Raw genomic sequence first — 21,606 nt, 5'->3', positions numbered from 1 at the left:
TTCTGTCCTTGAAGAACCAATTAGAAGGTTATATTTTAGTTCTTATGTAAGAGACATACATTCTTAATGTCATTGCTACATAACAGAGGTTATGTTTGCAAATTTTAGTTTCTGAAAATCTTCATAGATACTAAAAGAGACCAGGTGATAATATAAGACTATCACTCTAAGTATTTGGCCATAGACTAACTGAAAGCATCTGGCCCTATAATTTGAAGTGCTAGAAGTAAATGGCCCTTGAGAAAAGTGAAGTTCTAAATATTATTATTCGAGACTGTAAAACCAAACTTGATTTGAGTGAGGTTCTAAATATTACTACTTGAGATTATAAAAGCAAACTTGATTTGATTGAAATTTTGTCTTGAAACTAAATTATGTGGTCTTATTCACAATGAGATATCTTCTCCTACTTAGAGGGAAGAGTGACCTCTAATGGTAGGCTCATGCCATGTGGTATATGCCCAATGTGATTTTGGGCATTACATGGTACAGTGGATACAGCACTGGGCTTGAAATCAGGGAGACTCATCCTCATGAGTTCAAATCTAGCCTCAGACATTTACTAGATGTGTGACCCTAGGCAAGTCACTTAATCCTGTTTGCTTCAGTTCCTCATCTGTAAAAATGAGCTGAACAAGAAAATGGCAAACCATTCCACTATCTTTGCCAAGAAAACCCCAAAATGGGGTCACAAAGAGTAAGACATGACTGAAATGACCAAACAACAACAATAAATGATATGATTTACTTTGTGATTGAAAATAATCACTGTCAAAACGTGTATGGGGTACCTGTAACACTCTCCTTCTTCCATTCTGCTTACTGACCTCTCTAGCTCCTTTATGCCCCTTCTTTCACTGGAACTCTTTTCCAAATTTTCTTAACTATACTACCTTCCCTTCGTTCACTACTTACTATTTATCTTGTATATAGCTTACTTTGCATATATGTGTTTGCTTGTTGTCTCCCCAATTAGAATGTAAGCTCCTTTAGTATAGGAGCTGTCTTTTGTATTCCCAGCCCTTAGTGTCTGGCACATAGTAGGTACTTAATAAATATTTATTGATTGATTGATTGAAATGAGATAAAATCTATAAAGTGATTTGAAAACCAAAATGTGTATGGTGATGTTGGGGAAGAAAGAGCATGAAGACCTAGGTATGATTTGCTCTAAGTGGCCATTATGGAATAATGCTGACTTTTAAGATTTCTCTGGGAATCAGTTCTATAAATAAGTTATTCCATTATGCACTGTGGAAATAACAGTTTGACAGCTGCTAAAATGTTTACAAACAATAAAGATGGAATATATTCTACGTATTATTTTTAGGAAGAGTTGATTCAAGTTCCATACTAGTGTTGTTTTGTTTTGTCTTTTTTCCCAAGGTAGAAAACACATAGATAAAATATTCCACTTTATACCTATCTTATCTTTCAGTATCCAACTGCTATTGCATTGAGTATTTTGTTTAAAAGTTTCTTTAGGAATCATACTTGAAAACTGCAGCATTTTAGTGGTGCACCACAAAATATATTTACAAACTGACATACCCAAGAATGAAGCACCATAAATGAATAATAAGGCAACTGTTTGTCTTATACTTCAAGAATTTGCCTAGAAGGCTAATGAGTAATTCAATTCAACTCAACTCAATTCAAGCAACATTTGTGCTTACTAAATGCCAGGCAGGAATGATTCTTGAATTTAACTCAAATGGACCTTTGACCTCATCAATGAGGATGTTTCTCTCAGTAATGCAGATCACATCCCAAACATACTTGACCATCCTATGAGATTCTTGTTCATGTCCTCTCGAAAAGCTGGAGACTCCTTTTTCCTTTTCTTGACATCACAAAGACAGTAGTAGAATAGTTGAGCACTTCCTTGCCCTGACCACATGACCAGACCATCTGTTTTTTTTTTTCCTACCACTCATTTCTCTGATGCTATCTGTTGCTCCTGGTCTTCTATGGAGTTTCTCATTTGTTCTATGTTGCAGCCTATTCACATCAATCATGCGACCACTGTCCTTTGTGTACTGTTTATTTTCCAGTAATTCTTAGATCGTTGTGTTTCAAATGTTGCAGTCATATACTGGTAAAATAGGAATAAAAAAGGTGAGGCTTTGTTTCTAGGACAAGGGTTCTTAACTTAATTATTTCATGGAACCCCCTTTGGCAGTCTCATAAAGCCTAGGGACTCCTTTTCAGAACAATGATTTTAAAAGCATAAAAATACATAGGATTACAGAGGAAACCAATTATACTGAAATAGTTATCAACATTTTTTTTAAGTTCACTGACCAAAGATTAAGAACTTCTGATCCAGGGAAGTTTGGAGTCATTAAAAGAGATGGGCAACTTCCTGAAGGAAATCCAATTTGTTCTCTTCTTTCTGTTCAATGCTGAGCCTATCAGGGGTGGGGAACTTGTGGCCTTGAGTTCACATGTGGCCCTCTAGGTCTTCAAGTATGGCCCTTTGACTGAATCTCAACTTCACAGAACAAATCCCCCTAATAAAAGGATTTGTTCTGTAAAACTTGGACTCAGTCAAAAGGCCACACCCAAGGACCTAGAGGGCCACATGGGGCCTAGAGGCCATAGGTTCCTCACCCCTGGCCTAGCTCATAGTCCACCTGTACTAAATGTCCCAAATACACACACTGATGGGCAAGCTCTCAAGGCTACCCATTCAAGTGGGCACAAGGGACTGAGGATAAAAATATAACAAGGAAGCAGTTGTGCCCTCAAGGAGATTATATCATTTAAAGAGGAAAGAGTGCTGAAAACTGGAAGCAAATCAGGAAAAGCCTTACATTAGAAGTCATACCTGAGCTGGGCTTGGAAAGAAGCTCGGGATTCTAAGCTAGAGGTGAGGAAAAACCGCAGTCTGGGCATAGAGGACCACTTGTGCAACGGCATGGAGACATGCAATAGAATGGTATGTTCAGGGAAGAGTTAGCAGGTTAGTTTAAATGGAAAGGTAAGGGTGTGAAGGGGACTAATATAAATTAAAACTAGAAAGGTAGCACAGAGCTAAATAATAGAGAGCTTTAAATGCCAGGATGAATTGTGAGCATTTGAATTGTTTGTGGCATCTTATAAATATTATCATCAGATGTTCTATTTAAAAAAAAAAAAAAAACTTGAAATGGTTTACCTATGGTCTTTCCTCCTTAACAAAAAGACAGAGGGTAGCTATTGAAGGCAGTATTGTATGGTGGAAAGCAAGCTGGATTGGAAGTCTATAAAGAGATGTCCATCAACTGGGGAATGGCTAAACAAGCTGCGGTATATGATTGTAATGGAATATTATTGTGCTATAAGAAATGACAAGCAGGATGATTTCAGAAAAACCTGGAAAGACTTACATGAACTGATGCTGAGTGAAGTGATAATGTACAATAATCAACTGTGAATGAGTTAGCTATTCTCAGCAATACAATGATCCAAGATAATCCCAAAGGACTAATGATGAAGCATACTATCTGCCTCCAGAGAAAGAACTGATATTGATTGGACATAGACTGAAGCATGCTACTTTTCACTTTCTTTCTTTTTTTTGTCATTTATTCAAGTCTTCTTATACCAAATGACTAATATGGAAATGTTTTACATAATTGTACATGTATAAACTATATTTAATTGCTTAACATCTCAAGGAGAAGGATGAGATAGAATTTGGAACTCAAAACCTTAAATAAAAATGTTTTTAAAAAAAACTGAAAAAAAATAATAACAAACTAAAGAATTCCCCCCCCCAAAAAAAAAAATAGAAGTCTATAGCAGTGGCCTCTAAATATTTCTGACCATGGACCACACCAGTAAAACATTTTGGGGCACAATACTCCCAACATGCACATATTTACTTATTTGTTGATTACATATATATAGTTGTACTAACAATTATTTACTTTATAAAACTTAGACAAAGAATGGAAATGTAAAAAGGTTGAAATAAAGACGAAATAATATCTGATCCCAGAGTCAACAGGAAATCACTGGAATATACTGAACAGGAAAAATATGTGGTCACATGTGTTTTTAGGACATCTACTTTGGCAGCTCTGTGGAAGGCTAGAGTGGGGAGCCTAACTCTGAGATAGAGAGAACAATAAGGAGGCTATTACAGTAGTCAGGGTGAGAGGTGATGAGGGCCTGAACTAGCCTAGTGACTATGAGAGTTTGTGGAGGTGGAAATGACAAGATTTGACAATTGACTCAATGGGGGTGGGAGGAATAGGGCATAGAAAACCAGGAATTGAAGATGACACCAAGCATGTGAATGCGTGTGACTACAAGGATGACAGTACTTTCCCAAATGATGGGGAAATCTGGAAAAGGGGTAGGTTCGGGGGTGGGAGGGAGAGAAAGATAATGTAATGACATCTATGATATAGATCATAACTCATCCACGTTGGTTCATCTGACAAAACTCATATAGACCCTCCAAAACAAAAAGGAGCAAGGACAAGACCCTTACTCACAAGTTATTGTCCTGGATAACAGGAGAAGAAGGACAGGGGTGGATTATTTTACTAATTCCTGTACAGATACTGCTTTGGGTCCCTAGTAAGTAGTTAGTTTATAAGTACTCCAGCTATCAGCTGCTGGTTCAGAAGGGAGGAGATTTGAAGCCTGCACATCAGAGGGAGGGAGGAGAGTATGAAGGGCATGGGGATAATAGTAAATGTAGTTGTACTGGAGACAAGCCCCATGACTGGCTATCATAGGGAGGGTGGGATATGACCCTTCTTTCTACCCTCAGATTACCTAATCTCATAATCCTTGGGGATTTAGCTCTGGCCTTGACCTTTCAGGTGGTGTCACTCATACTACTTTTGTAACCTTTGGAAAAGCATTTAACTCCTCTGGACTTCAGCTTCTATATATTTAAGATGAGACCGGTTGGTCTATAGGAACTCTAAAATCCTTTCCACTCCAGATCTATGATGATGGGAGTCTATCATATGTTTGGAAAATACAGAATCTTGGAGCTATAAAGAACCACAGAAGTAACCTAATCCAACTCTGTCATCTTACAAAGAAGGAAACTGAGGCCCCAGAAAAGTTGAGTGACTTGCCCAAGGTCACCCAACTAGTAAACTGGGATTTGAACCCAGATCTTCAGTCTCCAATCTGATACTCCTTTAGTGGCACTTGTACCATGGTGCCAGCATTTTGATTGGCCCTTTTCAAATGTTGTTATAATTTGGATAAAAGCTATTGTTTTTGCAAGCATTTAAAATAGACAATTGAAAGAGAATTCAACTGGTACAAGTCATAACGAAACTATCTATTTAAAAGCTTATCAATGCTCTAAGTTCTTGAGGAAACCCATTTTCCTAACTGCTGGGTTCTGTTTCTTCAAATTCAAGAGAGGAGGATATACTTTCAGCAAAGTTACCCTCAGTGTTGACTGCTTTCCTTTTTTTTTTATTGATCCCTATTTTAAACAGACACTAATGTGATTAAAAGAACACTTCTTGCAGCCATTCTGACACACCATTTTTTCTTATAGGTTATAAAGATGAACACTAAACATACATATTTTCATCTTGCACCACAGACCCCATAGACAAAAACATCTTATTGCTAAGTAATCCTCATTTGGGGCCAGGCACCTGTAGGCTACAATTCATAGGGCTGACATGGCAGGGAATGTTTTGGAAACCACAAGCTCCTTTTGCTGCCTGGATACTGAAGGAGTGGTTATAAAGTAAATGAAACTGAAAACCTACCTCATTCTCTGCAGTCCTCTTAATATTTTTTTCATAATTTTAATTAGGTCCCTTCTACCAACGCCTCAAAGGAATTCTCAAAAGATGAAAGAAATGAGACAAAAGCAAAACAATGGCATTGATGGTGCCTAAGGTTAATCGATGGCCCCAAATGTTACGGCTATTTTCAAGTTGACTTTTCCTCTATAATGGAAACCATCAAAAAGGTAGATTTCCTCAGTAACAAAAAACCATCAGACAAATATGAAGTATAGCTGCTTCTTTACATCCTTTACACATGACATATGGGCTATTTAGGGCTCTCACATTTCTTCTTAGAAATATTCAAAAGAGATTTAGGGTAAAGCACATCTTGTGTACTTTTCGATTAAAATGGAATCTTGGGAAACCTCACAAAAGGGACATCAAGTACATCTAGGTCCCAATTACTGAGAATAATGACTCCCTTTTAGTAGCCATATTACTTGAATTTGCACTATATATTTCCACTGGACTGGAGCTGATTACCATGTTTTACGTAAGTGTAACCTCAAATAGTGACAATTTGAATACATGTGACCATTTCAGGGAACCCATTATTCACACTCCTCAGAATCTAGCTGTACCCCTTGAAATAGTGTGAAACAGTACAAAAAGTGCTAGCTTTAGAATCTAGAGAACTTGGCTCACATCCCAAAGCTGACACTTACTACTTCTGTGGTGTTGTGCAATTTGCAATCCCCGGGTCTCCCTTTCCTCATTTGTTAAATTAGGGTATAGGACTAGTAGGCACTCTATAGTCCCTTCCAGCTTTAAATCCTATGATCCCATGAACCAAGGAACTTACATTTCTGTAACAACTACAGCGTTGTACTCACACTTAACTAGAAATGGCAACCACTGATCTGTATGTAATGATCCCTGGAGGCTCCATATTGATTTAGTTTTAAAATGTAATGTTATCTATGTTTTACTATATTTTGATTTATTTTTGTTAAATATTTCCCAATTATGTTTTAATGTGGTTTGGGCTTACACTCAGGAGTGTTGTGGGCTACATGTGGCCTCTGAGTCATGTGTTTGACACCCCTGACCAAGATGATAACTCCTTATTAAATTAACATATGATGCATACAGTTAAAACACCACTGGAACAGAAAATAGTTCCACATTATAGATCTATGGCTGGAAGGGGCCTTAGCAGCTATCTGATCCATTCCCCCCTCCCCCACCACTTCATTTAACAACTGAAGAAAAAGGACTGGAAGTAAATAGCTTACACAAGTTCACTGATGTAATAAGTGGCAGAACTCAAACCCAGGTCCTCTGACGTGAGAAAGTACCTATGACACCTGGTCTTTTACTATCTTTGGTTTCTTGAAAAGAAATCTACATCTGGCACTTTAAGGGTTTCTTAGGTAGCTTAAAAGAGCAGAAAATCTTTCTAAACATCTAATGTACACCAGAAGAGTCTAATAAATTACAACAATGGGACATGGTGACCACTGCCTAGAAAAAGTTGAGTGTGTTTTGATTGAGGAGCTCCAAAGCACCATAGGTGCCCCATATAAAGCACATTTTTATCTTAACTATTATGTGAATGAAAATAGCTCCTTGTTCCTTAAGATAATCAAAACACTAAGGGGGCCTTGGTCTTTAAAATTCATAGAAAGTGATATAGTGAAATATTCTACACAGTTAGCTGACTTTATGAGATTTAATTCTCAGTTCAGAAGCTAACTGTAATCACTTTGGCACACATACTAAATTAGCATAAATGCTCATGGTAGCAACACTATTGTAAAAGTGACAGTGATGCATGCCAGGCACACAAGTCAGTAAGGTATACGGCTGAAGAAAAATTAGAACCTATAGGATCTTCATGCAATATTCATACTTTCCAATGGCAAATACTAATTTGCCACTTAAGCTATAGATCAGGGGCAAGAATAGTGAAGCACCTACATAATACACTGATTCTGATCCAAGATATTTTACTTGTTGGGAGAAAAAAGTCATTTAATAGAATGGAAATTCTGGTCTGTTAGAGCCAGGAACGGCAGTGGCCCTTTCGTTACTTTGCCCAGAGTACTACTATGATTGCCAGTAACACAAAACTAGCAACTGAGTTTCTATGAGCAGCTATCATTTATGATAATTTCTAACCAAAATATTGCCTTAATTGGGCTGCAGCATGGGCACTTTTTAAGATAACTTTGTGAGAACCTTGGTCATTCCTGGTATATTTTACAATGAGTAAAAATAGACTAAAAAGTAGTAACCCCTTAGGGAGGTTCACTTGCAGAGATGACACCGATATTTCTGAATTATCTTCTGTTAGAATCAAGGATATGTAGACATTCTTACAGGGCACAATGTTCATTATGAATACACCAGCCAAGATTAGTTGTTATTATAAAGGAAACTTTATAAATAACTCCTGTTAATAAGGCAAGGGCGAGGGACAGTCAGTGACCCCCAAGCTCTCACTAAATATCTGTAGTCAGATATTCAAAGCAGCAAGGAGGATACTGGGCTACACAGTGGAGTCACATCATGGCAAAGAAATGAAAGTCAGGACAAAAAAGAATGCAGGTTGGGCTGGAGTACAGACTGCATAAGGTGGGTAAAGAAAGAAAATGACCGAGATCTAGCATGTGGTGGGAGGTGGAAGGCATATTAGGCAACTCACAGAGCCACTATCTGGCCATTTATAAAACAATCCTTGAAATTTGCAATTATTACATTTGAATTATGGTCTTCTCTGGGGAAGCTCCTAGCAAGAAAAACAAAAGCCTGAAGAGCTCCTTTCCAGCAAGAAGCAGGAGCAGGGAGAACTTGGCAGTTACCTCTATAAAACGTGCAATGTTTATGTGACTGCCATGGCAGCATGTATCTATTCTCTACATTGTAAATGCAGACTCTTCTCACTACTAGACAGAAGGCAAGGGAGGTCGAGGAATGTCTCTATAGTTTCCAGGTAATCAGGGGAAATGGTATATTTCTCTTATTTTAAATGAAGACAAGGTTTAATGCATGAAGAAAATGGACCTGAAGAAGCAGAGGGAATTTCTGATCTGTGTCAGGATGTTGGAAGGTGGAAAAATCTGACAGAGTAGGAAGGGAAGAAGGAAGGACCACAAAAGACTTGAAGCAAAGTGATGGAGGTGAGGCTCTTCCCTAAGAGGAAGAAGCTTGATTCTCTGAGGAGGAAGTAGCTACTTGTCCTCTAAGGAATGATGATGTGGAACCTCAAGCTCCCAAGAAGGAGTGCAAGAGGAGAAAAGTGGTGGTGGCTGATAACTCCTTCCTGAGAGTTACTGAGGAAGCAACCTGTCAAGCAATAATAAAAGAAAGGTCTGCCATACTCCCAGGGCCCAGATAAACTCCAGAAAATTTTAAAACTAGATGATGTTGACTACTATTCAATTTTGGTGATTCATATAAGCACAAATAATAATGGTCAGAAGAATGCTACTGGTAAGATTATAAACACTGAAGACTTTAGGGGTATAGGTTCTCCCTGACTGCTATCAACCCAATAAAGGCAAAAGCTTCAAAAGACTGGGGCAGATTTTAGGCATTAAACAGTTGGTTAGAAAAACAGCACGTGAGGATGGAATTTGGATTTCTTGGCTGTGGCTTAAAGTACATGAATCATACATCTCTGGCCAGACTTGGCGTCCACCTAATAAGAACTGGTAAGAATATGTAGTCTTTACATATTTATAACCTATATCGAATTGCTTTGCCTTCTCAATGAGGGTGGGTGGGGAGGGAGGAAAGGAGAGAATTTGGAACTCAAAGTTTTTAAAACCAATGTTAAAAATTGTTTTCACATGCAACTGGGAAATAAGATATACAGACAAAGGGGTATAGAAATCTATCCTGCCCTACAGGAAAACAGAAGGGGAAGGGGCTAAGAGAAGGCGGGGGTGATAAAAGGGAGGGCAGATTTGGGGAAGGGGTATTTAGAATGCACACCGTCTTGGGGTGGGGGGAGAGAAGAGATGGAGAGAAAATTCGGAACTCAAAATCTTGTGGAAGTGAATGTTGAAAACTAAAAATAAATAAGTTAATAATTCTTTTTTTAAAAAAAAGAATGTATAGTCTTACAAATCTAATAACTATTTTTATTATTTAAAAATTATTTTTATTTTCAGTTCCAAACCCTTAACTCAGACTCCTTGCATCTCGTCCTTCACCCATTGAGAAATCAAGAATTATGTATGCAAAGTCATTTAAAAATTTTTTTCCAATTACATGTAAAAATTTTTAACATTTTTTTAAATTTTGAGTTCCAAATTCTTTCCTTTCCTCTCTTCCCTTCCCCCTCATTGTAATTTAGAGCATTTTTTCATGTGATTATAGATAGCTTTGATTTCTTCATCTTAAAATAAGCCTGTTCATATCCTTTGACCATTTATCAATTGGGAAATGACTTGCATTACACATATGAAGTTATGCAAAAACATATTTCCACAACAGACACATTGACAAAAAAAAGCTAAAAAAATAAGAAAAGTGAAAAAAAAAATGTTTCAATCTGCATTCAGAGTGTATCATTTCTGCCTCTGGGGGTAAATTGCATTTGTCATCCTGAGTCCCTTAGAATTGTTGTGGATCGCTGTATCGATCAGAATTGCTAAACCTTTCACAGATGATCATCATTACAATAGTGCTATACATCCTACACAATGTTCTCCTTGTTCTACTCACTTCACTTTGCATCAGTTCCTATAAGTCTGCCCAGGTTTTTCTGAAACCGTCCCCCTCATCTTTTCTTATAGCACAATAGTATTCCATCACAATCATATACCATAATTTTATTCATTCCCCAATTGATGGGCATCCCCTCAATTTTCAATTCTTTGAAAGAAAAAAAAAGCTGCTATAATTATTTTTGTACATACAGGTCCCTTTCCTTTTTCCTTGATCTCTTTGGGATACAGATCTAGTAGTGGTATTGCTGGGTCAGGGGGTATGCACGATTTTACCCCTGCCTTTTTCTTTTTTTTTTTTAACTTCAGCCAAAGTAGAATAGATTCTGCTCCAACCTTACGTTAACTTGTATATGTCTTTCTGTTTCAAGGGTATCTTGGTTTTTAATCCATTCTGTTATCCACTTCTATTTTATGGGTGAGTTCATCTCATCAATATTCAGTTACAATTGCTGAGTATTTCCCTCTATCTTATTCTCTCTATATATACTTCTCTCTCTCTTTTTTTTTTAAACCATTTCCCCCTCAAAATTCTACTTGTTTCTGACCACTGCTTCTTTTAATCTGCCCTCCCTTTTATTGCCCCTACCCCCTGCTCTTAGACCATTCTTGGAGAGCTCTAAGAGTCAATGACTAAAACTGTAGTTTAATTTCTTCATTTAGTCTAAGGAGAAGCCAAGAGGAAGAAATACAACTAATAAATGACACTGAAATTGTTTTAAAAAAAGATTGTTCAGTCATGTCCAACTCTTCTTGAGCTCACATAGAGTTTTCTTGGCAGGGATAGCAGGTATCACTAGTTAGGTAAGATGAATTTCTATACCCAGCTGATTGTTCATGTGTATGTGTTCTTCCCTTTTTTGAACAAATTCAGATGAGAGTGAGGTCCAATCTTTGCCCAGTCCCTGTCCCACCCCCTACCCCACCCCCAGTCACTTACCCGCCATTATAAAATCTCTTTCTTGCGTGCCTGTTTTATATGAAATAATTTTTCCAGTTCTTCCTCTCCCTCCCCCCTCTTCCCAGTACACTGCTCTTTCTTAGCCTTCCATTCTTCTAGATCATGTCAATACAGGGGTGGGGAACCTGCAGCCTGGAGGCCACAGGCCAACATCTATGCCCTCTGTTTAAGCAGACTCCTTCTAAGTCCCCAGATGATGATAAAGTTCTTAGGGATTATACATGTATCATCTTCCGTCTGAGAATATAAACAGTTTAAACTTATAATTTATCACTCATGCTTACCTTTTTAGGCTTCTCTCAAGTCTTGTCAAATTTTCTATTCAGTTCTAGTCTTTTCATCAGGAATGCTTGGCAATCCCCTATTTCATTAAATATCCATTTTCCCCCTTTAGGATCATACCATCTGGCTGGGTAAATTATTCTTGGTTGTAATCTTAACTCCTCTGCCTTTTGGAACATCATATTCTAAGCTTCTCTTTCTTTAAATAGTAACTGCTAAGCTTTGTGCAATCCTGACTGTGGCTCCACTGTATTTGAATGGTTTCCTTCTGTCTGCTTTAAGTAGTTCCTCCTTACTTAGAAACTCTGGAATTTGGCTATAATATTTCGGGGAGTTTTCATTTTGGGATCTCTTTTAGGGGGTTATCAGTGGATTCTTCCAATTTCTGTTTTGCCCTCTGTTTCTAAGATTTCTGGACTATTTTCCTTTATAGTTTTAAAAAATATAATGTCTAGCATCTTTTTTTGACCATGGCTTGTAGTCCAATAATTCTTAAATTATCTTTCCATCTATTTTTGAGATCCATTGTTTTTCCTACATAATATTTCCCATTTTATTTTTTTTCATTCTTTTGACTTTGTTTTATTGTTTCTCCTGGAAAAAAAAATTATTTATTTATTGTCTCCTGGAGTCATCAGCTTCCACTTGACTAAATCTAATTTTTAAGGAATTATTTTCCTCTAGTGAGGTTTTGTAACTCTTTTACCACTTGGCCAATTCTTATATCTAAGGAGTTATTTTCTTCAGCAAGTTCTAGTACCTCATTTTTACCATTTGGCTAATTTTTATTTTCAAGGAGTTTCTCTTTCACTAAGAGTTTACTCTTATTATCAAGTTGCTAATTCTCTTTTCATAATTTTCTTGCACTGCTCTCCTTTCTTTTCATACTTTTTCTTCTATAGCTCTTATTTGATTTTTAAATCGTGTTTTGCTCTTTTTTATCTCTTCCTTTAGCTCTCCTAGGAGTCTTGTTGGACTTGTGTCCAATCGGCATTTTCTGAGGCTTTGCTTGTAGATGTTTTCAAGTCACTTCTACTTCTGAATCTATGTTTTGAACATCCCTCTCACCATAGTAGATTTTTATGGTCAGGTTCTTCTTTGTTTTTTACTAATTTTTTTTCAAGCCTATTTCTTATTTTGGACTTTATGTTACAGTTGGACTCTACTTACCTTGGGTGGGGGGAGAGGGGAGCAGGGAGGCTATTCTGAGCTTTAGGCTTCTATGTCTTGCTTTTTTTCACTGGTAGTTCAGGGGCCCTGTAAGTTTTCAGTGCTTCCAAGGTGGTGAAATCTGGGGAGGTGTGGTCATTGCTCCTGGTCTTTGCTCTCATCCTTACCCAGGTAAGGTCCCTGCTCCCTTGTGAACACAAATCCTCTCTACCCTGGGATGGGTAATGGGCAGGTATTCAGTCCCCTTACCATCTCTGGGCACTGAGTGCTCCTGGTACCATTGCTGCTGCCTCTAAGACTGAACCAAAAAAAAGGTATTTACAACTGAGAATCTGTCATGAGGGGAACCAGAATCTGAGAGAGGCCCCACAAGCACAAAATACAAAACCCCTAACCAGAATGTACCACATATATAATAATACAAGAGTCTCAGAAGACTAATAAATAAAAATGAGTGCAAGAAAGCCTCAGGGGCCCTGTTCTTGATGTTATATGCACAATGAAGACACAGCACTCCCACATGTCAATTTGGTGGCAGAAAGAGCCAAAGTTATTGCTATGAAGTTCAAATATACTTCCCCACGAGCAATAGAGGAGGCCTCAACATTTGTGCTAATGCTGAAGACTTTGATACAGAAAGATACAATAAGGATAGCGGTGTAGCACATGGACCACATTAGGCTCTTCCAAGTAATCAAGAGACTGTACATGTTATTAGTGTCCCAGAGGTTGGCTAAGCAACAGAAATCACATCCCAGTTACTTAGAAATGAGCTGGTTGATCAGGGGCCTAGAAGGGGAAATTACAGACAGAGAGAGTAGGTTGAGGATACAAAAAGCAGCCCCTGACAACCTGCCCAAAGGAGAAGATGGTTAAGAACAGACCAACCTTACTGAAGAAGCTTGAGCCAGGTCTGCTGTCTCACATGCTATTGTTCAGAGACATATTTACCAGAGAGTCAGCTTCCAAAGTCAAAGTCATTCTCTCCTGGAACTATACTGAAAGTGTGTACCCAAAGAAGGTGGGTGACATTTTGCTACAACGCGGAACAAAATGGGCATATTCATTCTAGGTATACTTAAGAAGCAAACCAGGCATTGGTTTTCCAGAAATTAAAAAGGCCTTCCTTGGCCTGCAGTCAGTAAGATCTGAGTTCAAACCCAACTACACATACTAGCTGTATGATGCCAACCAAGCATGTCACTTAATCTCTGTCTCAGTTTACCCATCTGTAAAATGGAGATAATAATAGTACCACCTCACAAGGTTTTCATTAGGATGAAATGAGATACTATTGGAAAGCACTTAATACATTTCCTGGTATGCAGTAGGAGCTATATAAATGCTTATTACTTATTCCCCTAAAAGTCCATCAGACTGACAGTGGAAAACAGAAACAAGACCAGAGCCAGGAGCTTCCCTGGGCCCTGAAGAACTTAATCTCTACTCCACCAACCTTTCCTAGGTCTTTTCTAATGGAACTAAAAAGATTATATATAGCAGCAATTGTTTGGACTAAATATGTACTATTCTGAACACTAGATTCCACATGACAACTAACTTCTATTCACTTTATGTAGAAGACTTGAAGTACATACCTTCATAGTCTATATAAGGGCTGAGCCTCTATAGAATGAAGACTACTAGTATTTGGCTTATGATATTTACAGTACAGTCAGAGTTTACCAGGGAAGTTGCAAGTATGTGGAAGAAAATGAACACCAAATCCCTGGAAGTCCACATCTAGCCATTTCTAGAATTTAGGGGTTGACTAGATCCAATCCCCAGACTACCTCAGGTATCAGTGGAGTACTGCAGGCAGTGAATTAGGGCTCAATAACTGAATGCTAAAATCCTTATTGCTTCCTAAACACAAGTTTACCAAAATAATCAATTGAATTCAATTCAACAAGCATTGACTAAGTATCTAATTTGTGCTAGAGATACAAAAACGTATAGGTCCTGACCTCAAGGGGCTTACATTCCATTAGAGAGACAACAGAGAAATTGAAATGAATGTAAAAATATAAAAATTAAATATAATTTGAAAGGGCAACAATAAAAAACTTAGGGGGCAGAGAAATCAGGAAAGGTCTCATGTGTGGCTTAGTCATTGCTGTTTTAGCAATTTGCTTAAGCCCTTTCCATAATTCATTTTCTTTTTCTTTCAAATTGTTTCATGAAGTTTAATCACCTCTTCATGTTGTGAGCTGCCCTTCTATTACAATCATTTTCAGAATCACAGTTGTACGTGTTTGCAATAAATGCTTGTTGGTAATTCTATTTTCTAAGTCGGCTGGGTTTGTCTACTTTTCTGGATCACAAAACCTCAGAGGATAGTGAACCTAACCAGTAGAGAAAATATTGTCTGTTCTATCTAGCCAAGTAGTAAAATGTTGTTTATCTTTAGAGTTTATAATCGAAAATCTTTTCAAGAAGAAATATTTTAATTTTAGGAAAAAACAGATGATTAGGTAGCTGAAGACAGCGGACTACTATTCACACAAAATAAAAGATTCTTTTCTGTGTAAAAACCCAAAACACCAAAAAGTGCTGATTGGTGCTGTCAGTGTCTAATATTCATAACAAAGAATAAACGATAGCACAAAATTTAAATGTGTTTTGAGGTTTACAAAGCATTTTCCTCCCAATAATTCTAAGGTGGTCAGATAAATATGATCAGACCCCTTTCACAGGTAAAGAAATTGAAGCTTAAGGTAAATGACTTGTCCAAGGTCAATTAGCTAAGCCATCACATAGCTAGTAGGTTCCCAAAACTGATACCTCAACTTAGGTCTTTGGACTCCAAGACTGGGCAGTTTCCACTATGCCAGTCTGCCCCTCATAATGAATGTGACTATATCTAGAAGGTAAAACAACATTAACAGACTCATTTGAAGAGCAACTTTCTCTGCCAAGTGGGTACCCCCATAGTGCTGTCAGTGTGATTCCAAAAGACCTTACCTAAATGTCCTGTGTTTATATTGATTCACTTAGACAGACTTTTTTTCTCTTGTAACTGACTGGACAGAAAATGAGTGAGATCTTAGAGCTGACACAGAGACTATCTTTCTTTTTGAGAATCGTGGTGAAAAAGGGACTGGGGAATTCCCCTTTGGCAAGAATCAATGAAGTGAGAAAAGACAAGGAAGCCCTCATTATATGGGACACAAGCATTTCATTGACCAAAACTCTCTTAATCAAAAGAGAGGCAATTAAACAGGTATAGTAAATAGGGCTCTAGACTTGAAGTCAAGAAGACCTGAGTTCAAATCTTGCCTTTGATACTTATTAGCTATGTGATCCTAGGTAAGTCACTTACCTTATCTCAGTCTCAGTTTCCTGAGCAATAAAAACCAAGATAATAATAGCATCTCCAACTGCCTCCATATTTTTCCACCAAGACAACTGACGGGTACACCAAACTAAACATATCTAAAACCAAGACAATTTTTCCTCCACTGCCTGACTTTACTATTTGTTTGTTCACCACGTATGATTTTTGTTACCTTGAGGTGACTTTGGATTATTCCCTTTAATTCACCTGTCAAATACAGCTTCCATGTTACCTTTGTTCCACTGCCACACCACCTAGGTACAGACCCTCAGAGGCTTTCCTACCCCTGATCTCTCTCTCTCCTAATCTGTCCTTTATACTTCTGCCATTTATTCTTATGTATGAATCTAGTTACATCACGTTTGACCTCAAAATGCCTCAGTGGTTCCTTATCATCTCAAGTGAAGCTCTAACAGTCCTCTGCTTGCCATCTGGGGCCTACCACAATTTTAAAGCATTTGATCTTTAACAGACCACAGAATTGGAAAGTTGTAAGGGACCTCAGCAAATACCTAGTGCAATCTACACATGAAGGAATCCCTTCACTGTAACATACCTGACAAATAGTTGTCTAGCTTCTGCTTGAAGACCTCTATGAAGGAGAATCCACCATCACTCAAAGAAAGCCACTTCACTTTAGGACACTGTGAATTATTGCAGAGTTTTTTTCTGAGGTCAAGCCAAAATCGCTGTCTTTGTAACTTCTGTGCACTTGTTTCTAACTTCTGGGGCCAACTGAAACTTGTATCATTCCTCCTCCAGCAGACAATCCCTCAATATTTTACTTGAACATAACTATTATACCCCCACATACACATCTGAGTCTTACCTTTTTTTTTTTCCCCTCCATGATAAACATGCCCAGTTCCTTCAACTGGTCCTCATGTGTCATGAACTCAAAGCCCTTTACCATGCCAGTTGTCCTCCTCTGGACACTCTCCAGCTTATCAACATTCTTCCTAAATTGTGTTGCCCAGGACTGAATGCAGTCCTTTAAATGAGTTCTGACAAGGGCATATTGCAGTGGGATTCTCACCTCCCTATTCCTGGAAGCCCTGCTCCCTCTAATGCAACCCAACGTCACAATAGTTTTTATCATTGCCATATCACACTAATAACTCATACTGAGTTTGCAGGGCATTAAAACTTCCAAATGCTTTTTAGAATTGCTGTCTACTCATGCTTTCTCCATCTTATATTCATTTAGTTGATTTTTTGTACCTTAGTATAAGGCTCTACATTTATCCCTATCAAAACCGACCTAACTGGAATCAGCCAGACATCCTAGGTTAGAGGTTCTTATCCTGGGGTCCATGAATTTTTTAAAAAATATTTTAAGAATTATATTTTAATATAATTGATTTCCTTTGTATTTTATGTATAGAAAACATGATTCTGAAAAGGGGTCTATGCCTAGTCTTCATTACAATGTTGCCAAAGGGGTCCAAGACACAGAAAAGGGTGACAAAGCCCTGCTCAGACTGGTTCTGTCATCCAGTTTTGTGTCATCCAAAAATTGTAGGATAATACCTTCTATGCCTTCAGCTAAGTCACTGATTTTAAATATATATATATATATATATATATATATGTATATATGTATATACACACACACATACACATATATACATATGTAGATATAAACATACGTGTGTGTGTGTGTGTGTGTGTTATAGAGCACAAGGCCAAGTACAGATCCCTGGGTACTTCACTGGAATCCTCCAGTCATGCTGGCCCTCAACCATTCTCAACTGCTCCTTGTGTTTGCCCATCCCTCCACTTTCCTGCCTTATTTCATATAGTTCTTGTCCATTCTTTCTATTTTCTAGGGAAAGCGCAATTAACTGTCTTTCCCCCCAACACATCCTATCCACATCCATGTTATCCAACCCTAGCTTTTTGCACATATTTTTTCCTATGCTAAGAATGCACTCCTCTCTTTTGCTTGCTAAATCCTTACCCATCTTTTAGAGTTAGAGTTGAAAATTCCAGGAACAGTTTCCTGATTCCATTTCACTGGTCAATAGGTATCTTCTCCCTTGTTTTTTCTTTCACAAATGTTTAACATATTAATCATGAAATATTGTGTTGTAAAGTTATTTGTGTCTTCTCCTACACCATGATACTGAAAACTCATTGAAAGTAACATTGTGTTATTAAACTTTTTAATCAACTCCAGTGCCTAACACAAAGACAAGGTTCAATTCAGAAAGGATGTATGAATGTGCCGTACAGCAAAAATTGAGATGTTTGTTGAATGATTTCCTTTTTTTTTTTTTTAAAGGCAATTGGGGTTAAGTGACTTGCCCAAGGTCACACAGCTAGTGTTAAGTGTTTGGTCTGAGGCTGGATTTGAACTCAGGTCCTCCTGACTTCAGGGCCAATGCTCTATCCACTGTACCACCTAGCTGCCCCTAAATGATTTCTTTACAAATAATCTGTTTTCTATGCCAGATTTGAGAATCTTGCCAATTTCTAATAACCAAACAGAGTAAGCATGAAGAACAGACAGAACAAAAACAAATTAGGATTAACCTATAGTTGTTCAGTGAGAAGAGAAGATGAAAGCCATGGAATCACAGTTGGAAATAACATTAGAAACCATCTAGTCCAATCTGTACCTGAACAAGAACTCCTCCTATAAACCACCCTGAGAAGTGTACGAAGGCTTGCAGTGAAAGAGAACCTTGTTAGCTCCTAAGGCACCCATTTCACTTTCCAGAAGTCTTATCTGCTCTCTGGGCCTCAGTTTCCTTATCTGTAAAATCTGCAGGCTAAACTAGACAGTCTCTAAGTTTAAGTTGAGGCAGCTGGTGGCACAGTGGATAAAGCGCCTAGCCTGGAGGCAGGAAGACCTGAGGTCAAATCTGGCCTCAGACATTTATTTGCTGTGTGACCCTGGGCAAGTCACTTTACCGTTTGGCTCAGTTTCTTAATCCGCACAATGAGCTGGAGAAGGCAATGGCAAACCACTCTAGCATCTTTGCCATCCAAGAAAACCCCAAATGGGGTCACAAAGAGTCAAACACGACTGAAAGGACTGAACAACAAAACTTATATCAGCCGTAAGAGTTGATGAGAATACAAGGTATATGAAATTGAAAATAATTTCCATAAACTTTCAGATATGTTAAATATTTATTGAACAACTAATGTGTAAAAAGGCCTCTGCGCTAAAAGCTGTAGGGGAAAGCTTAATAGTATAAGTGCTAAATAAATGGAGATGCCTTAAAAATACTGTCATATATTTAGCTACTTAAGCAACTAATTACATCGGCTAATGGAAGATTGTATAAACACATTTGTTTGGTTTTCTGGAAAGAGCAGAAATGCAATCTGATTTCATTTGCCTATGCCCATCGCGGGGAAGCAAGGTGGGGCAGTGGACACAGCACTGAGCTTGGAAGCAGGAAGACATCTCCGACTTCAAATCCACCCTCAGACACTACTAGCTGTATGATCCTGGGCAAGTCACTTAAATCTCTTTGCCTCAATTTCCTCATCTGTGAAATTAGCTGGAGAAGGAAATGGCAAACCAATCCAGCATCTTTGCCAAGAAAACCCTAGATGGAGTCACAGAGACTCAAACACAACTGGAACAACTGAATGGCCACAGCTTCCCATAGGGTTCACGCCAGACAGAAAGGCGATGCTGGGGCTAGTGAAGGGGCTAAGTTAACTTACTTCAATCATTCTTCTGTATCATATCTCTGAGAAGTATTGAGTATTTCTCATTGTTCCCCTAGGCCTGGAAGGCTCTCCCTCCTCACTTTCCTCAGAGAATCCTCCTCCTGCAAAGTCATGCCCAAGTGCCACACCCAACAAGAGGCCTATCCTGAACGTCCCTCTTCCATTACTAGACAGAAAAATATAGTTTATATATGTAGATACGCACACAGAGATATCTCCCCATGTTTAATGTTAAGTTTTATCTGTATCTTCAATGACTGACATATAGCAAGTATTTAATAAATGCTTCAAGTTCAGTTGAATTTCCTTATTTAAACAATTTCAAGATCATCTAGGTTTGAGTTACAAGTGCACGTATTTGTCTTTGCAAGCTGCATGAGCAAGTGCTGCCCCAAGCGGCTAACACGTCTTTGTTGCACTGTGATGGGCACCTGAACTCAAAAATATTTGTGCCTCAAAATACAAGTTTCCACAAAACCAAAATGTCTCCTTGAAGAGAGGCTCTCTCTGTTAAGCTGCTAGAAAGAACAATGAAATACGCTCCTGGTGGGTAGCACATAGACATACCTGTACTTGTTGCTTCATCTGTCCAGTTTTCACTCCAAAATTCATTGCACTTGAAGGACTGGAAGATGGAAGGGTAATGATGTGGGACAACATGGGGACTTCAAAAGTGAAGAAGAAAAACGAAGAGGGCAACGTTAGTAGTAAGTCGTCCCCTCTCTCTCCAATCACCTGTGTAAGACTACCCATACCCAGGCAGTTCATGCCTTGTGAAAGGGAAACCCCCTCCCACATGCACACTTACCATGGAGCCGAGGGACAGGCAAAGATACAAATTATAGAAGTGTACTCAAAATATTCACTGGACAGTAGAGGTTCCTTCCTAGACATGAAAGCATCACCACATTCAAAATACCAGAAGACTAATCGAAGTGCTCCAAGCTCCTCCAGCAAACCAACTAGTGAACATTGTTTTATCACTGAAGTGCTATTCTGGGCAAAATGTCTTAGACAAGTATGCCCTGGGAAGACAGAACTTTCTGGCCACTGAGGGTTCGAAGTCTAGTTTGAGAAGGCTCACAGGGAATGGGAAAAGTTTCTCCTGGGTATATTAATGATTATTTTTTATTTATTTCTAATAGTCTCATTACACGAACTGTATATAAATAGGCCTGTATACAATTCTAAGGAAAGAATAGTGGAGAGCAAAGGGGAGAATTTCAATAACATGAGTGCTTCAAGCTGCCAATGTGACTGAATAATCCACATGCCAAAAAGTAGATGAGAATGAGAATGTGGTCCATCACCTACAAAGGGAAAGAAAAAAGAGAAGACTGGTGGTGGGTGATGCACATGATGGGTGGAGTCAGCGCTTGACAGACAGCACAAACTCTGCTCTTTACAACCAAAGTGGACCAGGCCCACCCAGCCTCCCCTTTCCTCCCAAGGTGTAAACTGTCTAGGTGTGGTATTCCTGCCCAAGTGGCCAGAGAGGGAGGATGCTGGGCTTTGTTAATAGGGTTGTATCCTCTTTACTCTTCCATGTTAAGTATCACATGCTGTCCTGCCTCTACCATCACTGCCCTTTCATCTGACATCAGTGAATCTCGGATGCATGACAAGCAGAAGCAGCTAGATTCCAATGTTAACATACCGCCAAATGCCAGTTATATTTCCAGTGGTTTTTCAAGGACAAAGGTTTGTAGATTATAGAGAAGTCTC

The 21,606-nt window shown here is 38.4% G+C and overlaps 1 protein-coding gene across 4 annotated transcripts in view; it reads right to left on the bottom strand.

Moving 5' to 3' along the window:
- LOC110198653 (uncharacterized) overlaps nucleotides 1-21,606 on the bottom strand; it is a 38,963-nt gene that overhangs the window by 2,707 nt on the left and 14,650 nt on the right. The window contains exon 4 of one of the 4 annotated variants that reach the window (XR_002321776.2): nucleotides 21,014-21,191. The exons of 2 other annotated variants lie outside the window; for them this stretch is intronic. The gene's annotated coding sequence lies outside the window, so the exon portion shown is untranslated. Of the gene's footprint in view, nucleotides 1-21,013; nucleotides 21,192-21,606 lie in introns of those variants that run through there. One more of the 4 variants, XR_013483686.1, reaches the window with a different exon arrangement.

Source organism: Phascolarctos cinereus, unplaced genomic scaffold (genome assembly GCF_003287225.1).
Source record: "Phascolarctos cinereus isolate Bilbo 61053 unplaced genomic scaffold, phaCin_HiC Scaffold_8;HRSCAF=390, whole genome shotgun sequence".
Classification (NCBI taxonomy): Eukaryota; Metazoa; Chordata; class Mammalia; order Diprotodontia; family Phascolarctidae; genus Phascolarctos; species Phascolarctos cinereus.
This window is presented reverse-complemented; position numbering and strand designations above follow the sequence as displayed.